Genomic DNA, 15,734 nt, shown 5'->3' on the forward strand with positions numbered 1-15,734 from the left:
AGTGACCCAGCTAACGTGATACTCTGACGTGACAAGGATTCTACGTGAAGAAAAACGAGCTTCTTCGAAGCCCAGATCTGCAAAGGGATCCCACCCAGTGCGTTGATCAAAACCAACCCCCGCCACCCCTCTCCCTGCCTCCATTACCACCATTTCTCCCCTGAGTATCACGGCCCCGGGGCAGAGGGTCGTCCTGGCCTCTCAGGGCCGCCTGGTGGTCGGCAGAACTGCGGGTATAGTCACCGTGGTCAGTGCCGGCACTGTCTACTTCGGTGTCCTCAGAGCAATAAGACATTGGGGCAGGGAGCCCAGCTTGGATTTGGCCAACCCGGGTTCGATCCGCAGCACCCCCGTAAGGTCCCCGAGCACCTTAAGAGTGATCCCTGGGACTGGAGCAATAGCACAGTGGGAAGGGCATTTGACTTGCATGCGGCCAACCCGGGTTCGATTCCCAGCATCCCATATGGTCTCCTGAGCACCGTCAGGGGTAATTCCTGAGCGCAGAGCCAGGAGGAACCCCTGTGCATTGCTGGGTGTGACCCAAAAAGAAAAAAAAAAGAGTGATCCCTAAAATGCCCTGCCACAGAGGCAGGGTGGGATGGGGGAATGGGGGGTGGGAGGGATAATGGGACTGGTGGTGGTGGAGAATGGGCACTGGTGGAGGGAGGGGTATTCGATCATTGTGTAACTGAAACCCAAGCACAAAAATTTGTAAGTCTACAACTGTACCTCCTGGTGTTTCACTAATAAAAATTTAAGGGAAAAAAATGAAACTAGTGACAAACAAACAAACACCTGTCCTCCCGTTGTTCATCGATTTTTGCTTGAGCGGGCCCAGTAACGTCTCCATTTTGAGACTTCTTGTTGCTGTGTTTGGCATATCGAATACGTCACAGGTAGCTCGCCAGGCTTTGTCGTGCGGGCGAGATACTCTCTCGGTAGCTTGCTGGGCTCTAGGAGAGGGCCGGAGGAATCGAACCCGGCTTGGCCAGGCTGGCTGCGTGCAAGGCAAACGCCCTACCACTGTGCTATCGCTCCAGCCCTAGTGACAATAAAAGGAAAAAAAAAAGAGTGATCCTTGAGTGCAGTACTAGGAGGAAGCCCTGAATACCAACCCATTTTCATAAAACAAACAAGGCCGTCCCGTTGATCGTCGATTTGCTCGAGCGGGCCCAGTAACGTCTCCATTGGAGACTTTGTTGTTACTGTGTCTGGCATATCGAATACTCTCGGTAGCTTGCCGGGCTCTCCGAGAGGGGCAGAGGAATCGAACTCGGGTCGGCCATGTTGGCTGCTTGTAAGGCGAACGCCCTACCCGCTGTGCTATCGCTCCAGCCCAAACAAACAAACAAATCTGAAATATTTGATGCTTCTAAACCCTACCTGGAACTGTAGTGGAAATCACACAGTGGCTAAAATACAACACAGAGCTGGAGCTGTAGTAAAGAGGAGGGCGCTGGCCATGCAGCAGCTGACCCGGGTGGGACCCGGGACATATCACAGGGTCTCCTAAAGTCCGCAAGAGTGTTCCCCTGATTGCAGAGCCATGGAGCTGTGTGAAGAAGCATTGGGTATGGCTCCCAAACAAACATAAATACCAGAAACATAATGTCACTCGAATATCATTCCCAGTAGGGTCCCTCCTAGGACAGGAGCTACAAGGCACAGGATTCACAGCAGTGAGATTACAGCATCCAGGGGGCAACCATAGCACAACGGGAGGTTGTTGGCCTTGCATGTGGCTGACCCAGGTTCCATCACAGCATCCCACCACAGGGTCCCCTGAGAACCACCAGGACTGATTCCTGGGAGCAGAACCTTGAGTCATTCCTGGCATCATCAGTTGCAGCCCCAATACCATTTTACAAAAAAAAAATGACTTTACCCTGAGTTTGTTTTTTTTTTGGAGGGGAGTGAGAGAAATTGAGGCACCGGGTTGTACCCCACCCACTCTCTGCACCCCTGCAGTTTCATTCCCCGCAGGCTGGTGGGAGACAGGGGTTCAATGCCAGCACAGGCGGGAGATGGGTTCAGCGCTTCTCTTCAGCATGGGTCCAGCGGATGTGCTGGTGCAGGGCTGAAGACCAACCAAACGCCTGCCCGCAAGTGTCACACGAAAGGCTGCTCCTCGCGGTGACCCCTGATGTGCCGGCGGAAGTGCTTGGGGTGGCTGAAGACTCTGCGACGCTCCCCACAGGTAAGGGGCTGGGCCGCCTGGTGTGTCTGCAGGTGGCCAGAGAAGTAGGAGCAGCAGAGGTAGGCCTTGCCGCACTCCGGGCAGTCGTACGGCCTCTCCTCGGTGTGGATCCGACTGTGCTCACGCAGATTCCAGCGACTGCTGAAGCTTTTCCCGCACTGCTCACAGGCAAAACGTCTGACGCCTGAGAGCACCAGAGCATGGGTGCATAGCTTATAGGATACGTGAACCTCTGGGGGCACTCGGGGCACTTAAAGGGCTTCTCAAGGGGCTGGAGTGATAGCACAGCGGGTAGGGCATTTGCCGTGCACGCAGCCGACCTGGGTTCGATTCCCAGCATCCCATTGGTCCCCCGAGCACAGCCAGGAGTAATTCCTGAGTGCATGAGCCAGGAGTAACCCCTGTGCATCGCTGGGTGTGACCCCTCCCAAAAAAAAGGGCTTCTCAAGGTCAATGTGGGTCTTGGCATGAGCCCACAGGTATGAGGGGAAGCGGAAGACCTTCCCGCAGAGCTCACACACGTACGACGTCTCCTCATGGTGCTCCCTGATGTGACATATCATCAGGTTGGCAAGGTCTCCTCACACACTTTGCATTCGTGGGATGTCCATCTCCGGGTACCAGCGCCCTGCCGAGGGCATCCCTTGAGGGCACCCGGGTTGTGAGAGGGGATTTGCTGGGTGGCCGGATTGCAGATGGCCCCCTGAGCCAGGTCACCTGGAGGAGAGCCGTGGGGAGGAGCTGGGGGTTGCAGGGGGGAAGAACATTCCACAGAAGCAGCAATAGGACTTTGGGGTCCTGAGAATCTTTGAGTCCATCTCGGGGTTCTTCCGGATCCTGCGGGAGCTCTGTGACTGTCACCGAAACTGTCCGGCAAGAGGCGTCTGACAAAGACAACACACACTAAGCAGAAAAGCAAGATTAGCTCGACTGCCACGGACACAGGACAGCGGGAGGGCGGGGACCATGCCTGAGGCTGCCCAGGATCTATCCCCTGAACCCCATCAGGTCTCCTGACACCCCCCTCCCCAGGTGTTATCCCTCAAACACAGAACAATAAATGAGTATCAATCACTACCATTGGTCATGATGGATATTATTTCTGTTTGGATTTTCCTGTCTTGGGTTGGTTTCGCCCAGTCCCTGTTTTGGGGCCACACCCTGTGGTGTTCGGGGTGGACTCCTGGCTGTGCACTCAGGGAATCACTCCCAGGCAAGGCCTTGGGCTCCCAAATCTGGTGCCAGAAATTAAAATCTAGTCACTGTGTTACAGCTTCAGCAGGCCTGACTGTAGGGCTTTTTGAATATTCCTCTTAATACAAGCTTGATTTCGGAGAGCCCGGCAAGCTACCGAGAGTATTCGATATGCCAAACACAGTAACAACAAAGTCTCCAATGGAGACGTTACTGGGCCCGCTCGAGCAAATCGACGATCAACGGGAGGGCCTTTACCTTTTACCTTTTACAAGCTTGATTTGGGGGCTGGAGAGATAGCACAGCGGGTAGGGCATTTGCCTTGCATGTGGCCGACCCGGGTTCGATTCCCAGCATCCCATATGGTCCCCTGAGCACCGCCAGGAGTAACTCCTGAGTGTAGAGCCAGGAGTAACCCCCTGTGCATCGCCAGGTGTGACCCAAAAAGCAAAATAAATAAATAAATAAAAGCTTGATTCATCTTTCATCAAAACCTACATGCAGGCCCCTGTTTTAAGCCCACAAAGGGTGGGGTGGCATGGGGGGAGTTGGAGAAGGGACTTCTCACCGAGAAGGGTCCTGAGTGGAAACCACTTAGGAAGCCAGCGGGGGCTGCCAACCTTGTCCGCAGGACCCTCCCCTTGCATGAGGCTGACTCAGGGTCGTTCCAAACCCCAGAGGCCGGCCGGGAAGGATTCCTGAGCACAGAGTCAGGAGTCAGCCCTGCACATCACGGGTGTGGTAAGTGAAGGAGGCCCACAATTGACAGCATGGAGGAGACACTATTCAGTGCTGCACTAGTTTGAGACACTAGTTTTCATTCTGAGGCTATCGGAGACTCCCAAGATGTCTCCCCCCAGCCAACAACTCCCCCCCCCCCGTCTCTTCTCCTCCCCCACCCCCACCCCCGGTCACTCCACTCACTTCTGTGGCCGCTTCTGCGTTTGCTGCCGGTCACCTGCGACAGGGAACATCCGCTTCTCTCCAAAACCATCGCAGGAATCATTGCTGAGGAACTTCTCAGTGCCATCTTCACCGAACAACTTCAAGACACGTCCAAGAGCACCACTGGCTTTTCCAACAGCACAATTCTTTGGAACGAGCAGGAAGACACTTCAGTTCAGCGGGGAGACTCCGGGGAGGGCAGAGCGATAGGACGGTGGGGAGAGCACTTGCCTTGGACACAGCGGACCCAGGTTTGCTCCCCGGCACCCGACAGGCTCCTCTGAGCAATACCAGGCATCAGTCCCAAGCACCGCCAGGTTTGAAAACCAAAGAAAAAAGATTCTTTGTGGGAACAAAAAGAACAATAGGCCTTATGCCCCTGGTTTGCTTCAACAGAGGTGGAAGCAGCTGCCTTGAACCAGGCAGATTGGATTCCCACACCCCACGGAGTCCCCTGAGGAGGGACAAGAGTGTCCCTGAGCAGCTCAGATAGAGAAGGGAGCACCAAATAAAGGGTGTTTGGAGGATCCTCCCAGGAGGGGAGATGCATGATGAAAGTAGACTATGGACTGAACATGATTGCCACTCAATGCCTCTTTTGCAGACTACAACACCCAAAAGGAGAGAGAGAACAAAAGGGAATGCCCTGCCACAAGAGGCAGGGTGGGTTGGGGAGGATGGGGATGGGAGGGATATTATCCATGGTGGTGGAAAATGGGCACTGGTGGAGGGATGGGTATCTGATCATTGTATAATTGAAACCAAAGCACAAAAAATTGTAAATCTACAACTGTACCTCATGGTGTTTCACTAATAAAAAAAAAAGTGTCCCTGAGCACAGAGTCGGGGTCAGGCCGAGAACCTCTGGCCATGGGCGCCATGCCCCCGGGAAGAAGCTCCAAGGTAGCACAATGCCTGGCATGCTCGTGGCCCAGAATATAATCCTGGGCACCACCTCCCTCACCCGGCACTGCCAGGTATAACCTGGGGGCCCCAAACACTGTGGGGGATCAACCAGCACCATTAGGGTCACAGCTAGAGCCAGAGGTGCTGGCAGTGGCCCTGACACCCCCAGCATGATCCCAAATCAGAAAAAAGGCAGTGAAGGGGTGAACCCATCTGCCTGCCTGGGAAAGCCCCGCACCTGGGCCAGGGTGCCCAGAGACAGGCCCCTCCTTCCCAGCAGCCCCGTTCTGTGGCCCCATCAGGAGCGCGGGCAACGGGCTCCGTGCCCTGAGCTGTGGGGAGGGGTCGCGCTTCAGCCTCACCCACGAAGGCCAAGTGCCTGCAGGCCTCCAGCATCACGTCTCTGATGGGCAGGATTCAGCAAAGCCCACTTGGCCCGGGTGAAGTTCAAGGCCGCGTCCTCCAAGGATACCGACTCCTGAAACACACACAGATGCCAATCAGCCAGGCCCTCTCCATCCCCAGGAACAGGAGGACTGGAGGCAGGAGGGGGAACATCTAATTCAAACCCCAGGTCCCTGGGAATATTACAATGTGTGTGGAATGCAATGGTCTGTGGCACTGCTGGGAGTCATATTCCCATCTTCCAGACAACGCCCCACCCAGACACCCATGGACAAGTGGGAATGGGTCTGCTCAGAAAAGAGTCACAAAGGGAGGGGGCTGGAGCTATAGCCCACCGGGGACCGTGATTGCCTTTGCACGTGGCTTAGCTAGATTTGATCCCCGGCATCCCATAGATTCTTCCAAGTTCCTCCAGGAGTGATCCCTAGGGCAGACCCACGAGCAAGCCCTGAGCAAAGTTGGCTGTGACCCCAAAACAAAAGCAGTGCGCAAATAACAAAGGGAACCCACCTTCGGAGAAGGCAGAAACCTCTTGCTGTCTGCCCAGATTCCAGCTTTCCCAGGTCACCCTCCCAGAACTGGCAGGAGCAATAGAGAGTGTGTCGCGTAGAAAAGCTCACTTCACATTACGAAGACCAAGAACAAGGTTTCTGTGATATGCTGACTGCTAAGAACAAGCTTCTGGGCCATTCCTCGGACCCCAGGACCCCCAGCTGCTCAAACTCCTGCTCCTGCCTGGTTCCTGCAACCCTTGAGATTCCTCACGGGCTGGAGATCAGGGCTGGTGTCACTGCAGGATCCCCTGTCCCAACAAAAACATCCTAAAAAGAGAAACCTGGGGCTGGAGTGATAGCACAGCGGGTAGAGTGTTTGCCTTGCACACGGCCGACCTGGGTTTGATTCCCAGCATCCCATATGGTCCCCCGAGCACCACCAGGAGTAATTCCTGAGTGCATGAGCCAGGAATAACCCCTGTGCATCGCCGGGTGTGACCCAAAAAGCAAAAAAAAAAAAAAAAAAAAAAAGCCTAAGGGGCCAGCAGGTGGGGTGCTGCTCTCTGACACTGTGGGATAACAGAGCAGGCAGGGAGCACCACCTCGCACACTCCAACCCAGGTTCTATCCCCAACATCCCATAGGGTCCCCCCAAGGACACCCAGCCATGATCCCTTTGCATAGAGCCAGGAGTCAGCCCTCAAAACTGATGGGTGTGGTCCCCAAATGAAATATAAGTCAACACCAAAAAATCAGACAAAAAATAAGACCGTCCAAGGGGCCAAGCGATATTACAGAGGGGAGGGCATTTGCCTTAAATGCAGCCAGTCCAGGTTAAATCCTCGGCATCCCAGATGATCTCCTGAGCACCGCCATGAGTAATTCCTGAGTGCAGAGCCAGGAGTAACCCCTGAGGATACCTGGATGTGACCCCCAAAAACACTGTCCTCCCGTTGTTCATTGATTTGCTCTAGTGGGCCCAGTAACGTCTCCATTTTTTTGAGACTTGTTGTTACTGTGTTTGGCATATTGCCAGGCTTAGGTATGTGGGAGACACACCCACAAACTACCTCCAGCTCAGCTATATAATTGGAGGCATGGCCTCTCCGGTTCCTGATTGAACTGCTTAACGGCCATGATCCCAGAGACTCAGAAATGAATCTCGAAACCCAAAGGCTTTGGGCAGAAATATGTCCTGTTCGTGCAGTAGGTTACTGGCTCTGGGCCACCCCAGGTGGGAATAAGTTTCATACCTTGGCCTGTTCCCCTTGGCGGCCCGGTGAATGCCATCCTCCAGAGGCCACTGGACAGTCAGGTTTGGGCCTGCAGTGACGAGACACGTGGGGCCTCACCAGATAGGGGTGGAACCGGCCCTTTCCTTCCCATCCCAGCGAGACCCTGAGTCACTGCCTACAAACAGCTCTGGCTCCTGATCAAGCTGATTAATGGTCATGATCCCAGAGACTCAGAAACAAATCACGAAACCCAGCGGCTTTTGGCAGAAATGCATCTGGACCGCATACAAGGTGGCCACCACCTCAGAGCTTATTGGAAAGCCAGGTATGAGTTGGTGGTGATGGGGAAACTGCAGTCTCATGGGAAGGGGGGCAGTACTGGCTCATCCTTTATGCCCTACCAAGGTCACAAGTTGCCCCCCCACAAGCGGCTCTCCGGCACGGCCATGGCTCCAGACGCAAAAGGACTTAATCCAGAGCCCAACAGCTTGCAGCAGAAAAGTGAATGGACCATGCGTTAAACTACAGCACCAGGCCTCCCCGGAAGGGAAAGGGTGTTGCTCCCTTCTGCCTTTCCTCCCCGCTGGTAGCAAGGTGGCTGCCGCCTCAGAGCTTATTGGAAAGCCAGGTATGAGGCAGCGGTGACGGGACAACTGCAGTCTCATGGGAAGGGGTCAGTACTGGCTCGTCCTTCACGCCCTACTGAGGTCACAAGTTGCCCCCCACGAGCAGCTCTCCAGCACGGCCATAACACCAGATGCACAGAAACCAATCTTGCAATTATCTGGCTCTTGGCAGAAATCCAAAATCATTATATGATTCTCATAACTGGCTTTAGAAAACGAAGTATTTCACAATGCCTTTTCAGCAATTCTGATTGTTGGGGGGGGGGGGAAATTCTGAACAATTATGGTGCATCTTTTGTCGAAATAATGAATGTAATCAATGTAGAGAAGAGTTAAGTGGAAATCATCTGCCTCACAGGCACTGGGAGGGGCGGAAGGGGGGTATATTGGGATTCTTGGTGGTGGAAAATGAGTACCGGTGAAGGGAGAGGTGTTTGATCATTGTATGACCGAGGCTTAAACCTGAAAGCTTTGTAGCTTTTTCCACAGTGATTCAATAAATAAATGTAAGAAGAAAAATAAACAAATAAATAAAATTATAAAAAAAAAAAAGCAAGGTGGAGTTCATGCCCAATTCAATCAGCTAATCAGTGGCTGAATAAATAGTAGTACTCCTACATTAAAAAAAAAAAATCCTAGGCCGTCTTTGCGCCCCCTGCAATGCTTCCTGATCTAGAATCTGTCTGGCTTAGCGCCTCTGCCCAGGAGCTGACGGCCCCTCGGGTCCAGGGGCCACACTGGGCAGAGCTCAGGGAGCCCAGAGCAGGTTCAGGGCTGGGCCTCCTTCTGCCCACGGTAATCTCCCCGCCCCCACCGCCCATCCTCTACCTCTGATTGGATGACGGTGAGGGCGGGTGGGACGAAAAGGGCCAATCAGGTGCATCCTAGAGGACCGGGTGCCCCACCCTTCCACTCTCATTGGCTCACATCCTATAAGGCCCAGGAACACACCCAAACAGGCTCTCAGATGAGATCCCAGAGCAAGGCAAGGCGGCCTTTGCCTTGCACACAGCTGACATGGGTTCGAGTCCCAGCACCCTCCCCACGAGATCCACATCAGGAATGATCCCTGAGCCCAGAACCAGGTATGGCCCAAAAAACAAAATCAAATCAAAGAGTCCCTGCTCACTTAATCAGTGGTGCCTGGGAGAATCTAGACCGGGGAGAAAATCCTTCCAGCTCCTAGTCTCCAAGTTCGAATCAGAACGTGAAGAATCACAGCTTCCTCACACACACTGTTCTGGGTTGGGAGCGGGGCCAAGTGGGAACCAGGGACACTTCTCAGAATTCTCTGGGGGACAGCAGGGGCACAGTGGGCAGTGCTCAGAGCTTACTCCTAGCTCTGCTCACAGGAATCTATCTTGGAGGTGACCAAGGGACCATATGGGATTCCACGCATCGAACCCAGGTCTGCTGCATGCAGGGAAATCATCCCCCCACACACACACACATACCGCCATTCACTATTGCCCCAGACCTAAATTTTAAATACTGCAAGCAGAGGGTTTCTTGCAGAGAATACGGTAATACAATGCTCTTCACCTTAAACCAACTCGGTAAACATGAATTCATCAGTGGTGCCTGAGAGCTAGTACAACTGATAGGATGCTTGCCTTGCATGCAACTGATTCTGGTGCAATTCCCAGCAACCTCTAAGGTCCCCTGAGCAAAGACAGGAGTGACCCTGAGCACAAAGCCAGGAATAATACCTGAGAACTGCTGGGTGTAACCTAAGACAAACCAAAAATAGCATTTATTACACTGAGTGCCTCTGGCTTTTACCAAATGGCTGCAGGTTAGAAAGTGCTGGAAGGTCTGACCTCCAGCAGAGTCTGGACTCCCCACAAGCACCTGAAACAGCAGCACCGGGACCCAGATGTGAGATGGAGCCGTTTAACAGACCCTGAGTCGCCTCTCACTAGGCACAACAGGAATCGGGAAAGAGCGGGGACCCGAGAGAAAGGTCAGCAGGAGGAGCACTGGCCTTCCAGGTGACCATTCCGAGTTAGATCCCCGGCACCCATAGGTTCCCTGGCCACTGTCAGGAGTGATCCCTGAGCATCGCCAGGTTTGGGTCGCCCACAACCCCCGAAAAAAAAAAAACCCTCAAAGTTGTTTTCAAAAACCCCGGGGAAGGGCTGAAGGAATAGCACAGCGGGTAGGGCGTTTGCCTTGCACGCGGCCGACCTGGGTTCGATTCCCAGCATCCCATATGGTCCCCTGAGCATTGCCAGGATTGATTCCTGAGTGCAAAGCCAGGAGTAACCCCTGAGCATTGCCGGGTTTGACGCAAAAAGAAAAAAAAAAAAACCGAGGAGCAGGGACAATAGTACAGTGGTTAGGGAACCTGCCCTACATGTGGCTGACCCCAATTCAATCCCCAGCATCCCATAGGGTCCCACGATACCAGAGGAGTGAACCAGGAGCACAGAGCAAGGAGTCAGCCCTGAGAAACGGGATGTACACTCCCCCTCCAAAAAAAATAAGAAACCCCAGCACTCAACAACTGAGGTCAGTCTGCCCCACCCTAGTCGGAGGGTCTGGGCTCAGGTTTCCCCAGGACCTCACATCCTACAAATCTATGTGTAACTCAATGTGGCCATCATTTCACTGCAATACTCACCTGCATTAGCCAACATCCAGGAAAAACTGAAAGAGGTTTATCATACTTCCCAGGGAAGCATGCAATGGTGGTCAGGAAGATGCAAGTTTTTTGGTGGAGACCCACAGAGGACAGAGGCTACCTTTTGGTTTAGGGTCAAATCCAGTTGCTCAGGGGTTCCTGTGAGATACCTGGGATCGAACCCAGGTGGCCACGTGCCAGGCCTGCACCCTCCCCACTACACTGTCCTCCAATGAGGAAACTCCTACCACACTTGCCGAGAGAGCAAGTCGTCCCCATGGCACAGGGACCAACTCCATTTCTCAAACATGGAAACTTCACTGTGTTCAACAGTGATGGTATGTGAAGGAGTCTCTCTATCTCCAGAGGGAGAGAGATTCTCTTCTCCCACATCCGGGAGCGGGAGAATAAACCACGATGCTCCCAAGAGAAATGAAAACGCTGACATTCATTATGCACGAACATTTATTGTAGAGTCAGTAATGACACAGTAAACGTTGACACGGTAGGGTAAACAGATGCACAGGTCTAAGGTGCTAAGAGGATCATTGTCCGACTGACCAGCCACCTTTGTTTACCACAGTGACCAAGCTAATGTGACCATCTGATGTAACAAAGATTCTGAATGAATAAAAAAAAAGCTTTTTTAGGTGAGAGTGATAGCAAAGTGGGTAGAGTTTGCCTTGCACGTGGCAGACCCGGGTTCAATTCCCAGCATCCCATAGGGTCACCTGAGCACCGACAGAGTATTCCTGAGTGCATGAACCAGGAAAATCCCATGTACATCGCCAAGGTATGACCCAAAAGAAAGAAAAAAATAAATAAAAACAAAAAAAATAAAAATGAGCTTTATCAAAGCAGAGAGGAGTGAAGAGATTCCACTCAGGGTGTTGAATCAACACCAACCTCCATCACCTGTCTGCCTGCCTCCACTGCCACTGTTTCTCTGCGTCCTGGTCCTTCAGCAGAGCCCGTCCCATGGCCTAGCAACTCACGTCTGCTTTGAGGTCGGCTGACCCGTGGGCAACATCGCCATGATCAGTGCCAGTTTTTTCTCCATCAGTGTCACCAGAGCAATAAGAAGAGTGGGCAGGGAGCCCAGCTTGCATGCAGCCAACCCGGGTTCAATACACAGCACCCCAGAGGGTCCCCAAGCACCGCTGGAGTGATCCCTGAGTGCAGGACCAGGAGGAAGCCTTGAGGACCAACCTGTGTCCGTCAAAAAAAAAAAAAAAAAACAAAGAAAATCTCTGAAATACCTGATGCTTATAAACCCTACCTGGAACAGTAGTGGAAATCACAGTGGCTAAAATAAAACAGAACTTCGGAGCCATAGTAAAGAGGAGGGCGCTGGCCATGCAGCAGCTGACCCAGGGGGACCAGGACATATCACAGGGTCCCCTGAGGCCCGCTGGATTGATCCCTGAGAGGAGACCCAGGAATCTGCCAGGAGCAACACCAGGTGTGGCCCCCAAATACAGACAAGAAACATAACTCAGATATAATCCCCCACTCGGCTCCCTCCTGCAACAGGCTCCACAAGGCACATATGACTCTACAGCACGAGATTACAGTATCCAGGGGGCACTCATAGCACAGCGGGGCGGACACTGGCCTTGTATGTAACTGACCCTGTTCGATTGCGGCATTCCACAGGGTCCCTGAGAACCACCAGGACTGATTCCTGGGAGCAGAACCTCGAAACATTCCTGAACATCATCAGTTCTAGCCCCAACACCATTAAAAAAAAAAAAGATGGGGGCTGGAGTGATAGCACAGCGGGTAGGGCATTTGCCTTGCACACGGCCGACCAGGGTTCGATTCCCAGCATCCCATATGGTCCCCCGAGCACGGCCAGGAGTAATTCCTGAGTGCATGAACCAGGAGTAACCCCTGTGCATCGCTGGGTGTGACCCAAAAAGCAAAAAAAAAAAAGGATGGATTTACCCTGAGATTTGGGAGAGTGAGAAAAATAGAGGCATAGGATTGCACTGCACTCGCTCTCTGCACCCCAGAGGTTTCTTTCCTCGCAGGCTGACAATCATCGCTAGGGCGGGAGAGGAGTTCAGCGCTTCTCCTTGGCATGGGTCCGGCGGACGTGTGCTTGCAGGGATTTAGCCCGGTCGAACCCCTGCCCGCAGTGGCACACGAAGGGCTGCTCCTTGTGGTGACCCCTGACGTGCCGGCGGTAGTGCTTGGGGTGGCTGAAGACTCGGCCACACTCCCCGCAGGTGAGGGGCTGGGCCTTCTGGTGGGACAGCAGGTGGCCATAGAAGTAGGAGCGGCAGCGGTAGGCCTTGCCGCACTCGGGGCACTGGAAGGGACTCTGATCCGTGTGCGTCACCCGGTGGACCTGGAGGGTGTCCAGGCAGCGGAAACCTTTCCCGCACTGCGAGCACGTGTAGGGCCGCTCGCCCGTGTGGATACGCATGTGCTTGGTCCTTGCACCACTGTCCTGGAATGCCTTCCCGCACTCGGGGCAGTCATACGGCCTCTCCCCGGTGTGGATCCAGCTGTGCCGACGCAGCTTCCAGCGAGACCTGAAGCTTTTCCCACACTGCTCGCAGGCGAACGGCTTGATGCCCGAGTGCACCTGAGCGTGTTCACGTAGCTTACAGGGGTACCTGAACCTCTGGGGGCACTCGGGGCACTTAAAGGGCTTCTTGAGGTCAGCATGGGTCTCGACATGAGCCTGAAGGTACGTGGGGTAGCGGAAGCCCTTCCCGCAGAGCTCACACACATAGGGCGTCTCCTCGTGGTTCTCCCTGATGTGACACATCAGCAGGTTGGCGAGACTGAAGGTCTCCCCACACACTTTGCACTCATGGGACGTCCGTCTTCGGGTGCCAGCGCCCCGCCGAGGGCGTCGCCTGAGAGACCCTGGGTTGGGAGAGGGGGTCCCCTGGGCATCTGGGCAGCAGACGCCCCCCTGAGCCAGGTCACCTGGAGGGGAGCTGTGGGGAGGAGCTGGGGGGTGCTCAGGGGAAGAACATTTTGCAGAAGAGGCGGCAACTGGACTTTGGGGTCCAGAGTATCGTTGAGTCCGCCTCGGGGTTCCTCCAGCTCCTGTAGGAGATCCGTGATTGTCACCAAGACCATCCGGCAAGAGGCGTCTGCCAAAGACGACACACGCTCAGCAAAAAAAGCAAGACCAGCCCGACTGCCGCTGCCACAGGACAGTGGGAGGGCGGGGACCATGCATGAGGCTGCCCAGGATCCGTCCCTTGCATTCAATCATGTTCCCCAAGTCCCATCAGGAGTGATCCCTGAGCACAGGATCAGGAGTCCAGGAAATGCTCAAACAAAGAACAATAAATGAGTATCAACGATCACTACCACTACCGTCATGACGGATATTATTTCTGTTTTGATTTCCTGTTTTGTGTTGGTTTCCTCCAATCCCTGTTTTGGGGCCACACCCTGTGGTACTAGGGGTGGGCTCCTGGTTGTGCACTCAGGGATCACTCCCAGGCAAGGCCGTGGGGTCCCCACAGGTACGTGGGATTAAACTCCAGTCACTATGCTATGGCTTCAGGCCTTCCTGTAGGGCTTTTTGAATATTCCTCTTAATAAAAGCTTGATTCATCTTTCATCAAAACCTTACACGCAGGGCCCTGTTTTAAGTCCACAAAGGGTGGGGTGGCATGGGGGGGTGTTGGAGAAGGGACTTCTCACTGAGAAAGGTTCTGAATTGACACCACTTAAGAAGCCAGCAGATGTTAGAAAAGATGAAGTCATGAAATTTACATACAAGTGGTACCACATGGAAAGTATCATGCTAAGCGAAATGAGTCAGAAAGAGAGGGATAGACATAGAAAGATTGCATTCATCTGGGGGATATAAAGTAACAAAATATGAGATTAATACCCAAGAATAGCTGAGATCAGCACCAGGAGGATTACTCCATAGCTTAGAGGCCAGCCGGGCATTCTAGGGGAAAGGGCAGTTCAGATAGAGAAGGGAGCACCAAATAAAGGGTGTTTGGAGGATCCTCCCAGGAGGGGAGATGCATGTCGAAAGTAGACTATGGACTGAACATGTTTGCCACTCAATGCCTCTTTTGCAGACCACAACACCCAAAAGGAGAGAGAGAACAAAAGGGAATGCCCTGCCACAGAGGCAGGGGGGGATGGGGGAATGGGGGTGGGAGGGATATTGGGATCCATGGTGGTGGAAAATGGGCACTGGTGGAGGGATGGGTATTTGATCATTGTATAATCGAAACCCAAGCACAAAAAATTGTAAATCTACAACTGTACCTCATGGTGTTTCACTAATAAAAATTTAAAAAAAAAGAAGCCAGCAGAGGCTGCCAACCACGCCACAGGACCCTCCCCTGAATGAGGCTGACTCAGGTCAATCCCTGACACCCCACAGGATGGCTGGGAGGAATTCCTGAGCACAGAGCCAGGAGTCCGCCATGCGCATCACGGGTGAGGTAAATGAAGGAGGCCCACGAGGGAGACTGTAAAGGCGACACTGCTCAGTCCTGCACTAGTCTGACCCGTTGGTTTTCATCTGAAGATATTGGACACTCCTGAGATGTCCCCTCGAACAAAACCAAACCACTCCCGCCCTCCCCTGGCCAAGCCACTCACTTCTGTCGCCGCTTCTGATTTTGTTGCTGGTCACAAGTGTCAGGGAACACCCGCTTCTCTCCAAAACCATTGCAGGAATCATTGCTCATGAACCCCACGGTGCTGTCTTCACGGGACAACTTCTTCCCCAAGACACCTCCAAGAGGACCACTGGCTTTTCCCCGAGCGAAACCCTCTGGAACAAGCAGGAAGACAATTCAGTCCCACAGGGAGACTCTGGGGAGAGGCAGAGAGATAGGACGGTGGGACAGGATGCCTGCCTTGGACACAGCTAACCTGGGTTAAATCCTCGGGACCCCATAGGGTTCCAAGAGCAATGCTTGTAGTTGGGCTAAGCTTCGCCAGGTGTGACCCGAAAGAAAAAAGATTCTCTGTGGGAACAAAAAGAACTGGAATAGGACTTAGGCCGCAGGTTTGTGTCAACAGAAATGGAAGCAGCTGACTTGAAGGAGGCAAGTTGTTGGGTCCTGAGACCCTGACCAAATCCCCTGCCCTTGGAAACAGGAGCTG

The 15,734-nt window shown here is 53.5% G+C and overlaps 2 protein-coding genes across 2 annotated transcripts in view; both read right to left on the reverse strand.

Moving 5' to 3' along the window:
- LOC130017872 (zinc finger protein 77-like) overlaps positions 1-15,734 on the reverse strand; it is a 31,800-nt gene that overhangs the window by 13,067 nt on the left and 2,999 nt on the right. The window lies entirely within an intron of this gene.
- The window catches only part of LOC130017873 (zinc finger protein 77-like), a 51,499-nt gene continuing 47,633 nt past the window's right edge, over positions 11,869-15,734 (reverse strand). The window contains exon 6 of the mRNA XM_056108640.1: positions 11,869-11,904. The gene's annotated coding sequence lies outside the window, so the exon portion shown is untranslated. The remainder of the gene's footprint in view (positions 11,905-15,734) is intronic.

Source organism: Sorex fumeus, unplaced genomic scaffold (genome assembly GCF_029834395.1).
Source record: "Sorex fumeus unplaced genomic scaffold, SorFum_2.1 ptg000227l, whole genome shotgun sequence".
In the NCBI taxonomy this organism is placed as follows: domain Eukaryota; kingdom Metazoa; phylum Chordata; class Mammalia; order Eulipotyphla; family Soricidae; genus Sorex; species Sorex fumeus.